General features: G+C 47.7%; 1 non-coding gene across 1 annotated transcript; it reads right to left on the reverse strand.

Annotated features, from left to right (window-relative positions):
* Positions 1-963: 963 nt before the first annotated feature.
* TRNAV-GAC (transfer RNA valine (anticodon GAC)) lies at positions 964-1036 on the reverse strand. Its single transcript has one exon. It is a non-coding gene; the product is annotated as a tRNA-Val (tRNA).
* Between the last annotated feature and the right edge of the window lie 1087 nt (positions 1037-2123).

A 2123-nucleotide genomic window follows, 5' to 3' on the forward strand; every position in this document is an offset into this window, starting at 1 on the left:
GCACGGTGGGGGTTACTAACCTGGCTGCCCCCTGTGTAAATCCCCTCTTCCTCCACAGCCAAAGAGGCATGCTCCAAGCCAGCTTGGACTGAAGGCAGGTATCCCACTGCCAGGCCTATAACTAGAGTCAGATGGGCCTTTGTGCTCTTCACCCTCTCCCACCCCACCCCGCAGGCATTCTTGTCACCACAGAAACTGGGCGCCTTGGCTTCCCTCTGAAGGCATCTTTAGACAGCATGCCATCAGCCCACAAGCCCCCACTGCCCAAGCTGGTCGTTGAGAGAGACTCCAAGTGGGCTGAGGCCTCCAGGGCTTCAGGGCTGACCTGCTGACCCAGTTTCTGATCAAGATCCCAAGAAAGGAAAGAATGCTAGGCATTGGCTCATTTGGCAGGGAGGTGCAGGTGGCTGGAACACTGTGATCAAGGCTAGGAAACGGAGGCCAGGGAGCTGCTGATTCAGAGCACACAGGGCCTGACGATAAACATCCGATAAAGGGATGTTCCCTCCTCAGTAGCTTTCATAAGACAACAGTGATAACAAGCACTACCACACTCTGTGCCAGGCACTCTGCGAAGTACCTGTACTGTAGTCAGCTACTGGTCCATCTTACAGATGAGGAAACTGAGGCTCAGAAAGGTCCCACAGCCAGCAGGCAGCAGAACTGATTGCCTTGCTCTGGAATGCCTAATGCACATCTGTCTCGCCACCAGCAAGCAAGCTCCCCAGGGCAGGGAAGGTGCATCAGTTTTACCTCTGTCTCCCTAGCACCGAGCATAGGGCTGGATATGCAATGGCAAATGTTTGTTGAAGAAACCAAAAGCTAATTGTAAATTGCAAAGCTGTTTGCCAATAGATGATTATTTCTTTGCTCTTCTTTTTTTCCGACCCTTGACTCTTCCCCATTAATTAAAAAAAAATTGTTGGGGGAAGTAATTTATTTATTTTTTTACTTTATTTTTAGTGGAGGTACTGGGGATTGAACCCAGGACCTTGTGCATGTCAAGCATGTACTCTACCACTGAGCTATACCATCCCCCACCAATAGTTTTTAAAATATTTTTCTTCCAGTTTTATTGAGATGTAGTTGACGTACAACACTGTGTAAGCTTAAGGTGTACAGCATAATGATTTGATTTACAAACATTGTGAAGTGATTATCACAATAAGTTGAGTGAACATCCATCATCTCATATAGACATAAAATTAAAGACAGAAAATAAATATATTTTTTCTTATGCCGAGAACTCTTAAGGATTTACTCTCTCAACAACTTTCAAATACAATGTACAGCAGTGTTAGTTATATTTATCATGTTGTACCTTACATCCCTTCCTCCCAATTAAACCTATCTTGGTGGCTCTATTTCCCCTCAGATCCCGAAAGGTTTTAGAATCCATAGGCCCACTAAGGGTGGAGATGTGGGGCCACTGCCTCCAGGACGCAACTTAGTATACTGGATAAGAAGCAATTGTTAGAGCCAGACTATGTGGGTTTGAATCCTGGCTCTGCTATAAGACTAGCTGGGTGACCTCTGTGAGCATCAGTTTTCTCACCTGTAAAATGGGGATAATAATGGTGGCGTCATGTTAATGATGGTGGGGTGTGACACACCTCTCAGGCACACTTCTGATGCTCTTGGCCTCTTGCTGTTATTCATTCCAACAACTATGGTAGCCACTAACTATGCAAGAACTATGACCAGCTTCGCTGGGGTGTAACCTGACAGCGCCTGGCCTTGTATCCATGCTGCATGCCTCTGGCCTCCTGTCCTGAGGCCATCAAAGCATGAGATGCCTCAGGGCTCCTAGTTGGTGTCCACTCCTGCGTAACCATGTGTCTGTGTAGACCCCCTTGGGGTGGATGTTGGCTAGTGAGGGACAAGAGCTGATGGACAAATTCTACCTCCTGTTCCCCCAACTGTCCAACTGTCCTGCGTGCATTTTACATGCCTTCTTGAAGAACACTCCCAGGGACAGAGCATTCATTCAACTGCACCTAGAGGTGACCAGGTTTATCACACATCTTTCCATCAGCTGCCTTCTTCCCTGCTTCACTCTCGTCCCTCCCGTCCTCCTGCCCCCTGTGGTCACACTTCCTAACAAAGCAGTAGTCATCAGCCCT

This window comes from Camelus bactrianus, chromosome 11 (assembly GCF_048773025.1).
Source record: "Camelus bactrianus isolate YW-2024 breed Bactrian camel chromosome 11, ASM4877302v1, whole genome shotgun sequence".
Lineage (NCBI taxonomy): Eukaryota > Metazoa > Chordata > Mammalia > Artiodactyla > Camelidae > Camelus > Camelus bactrianus.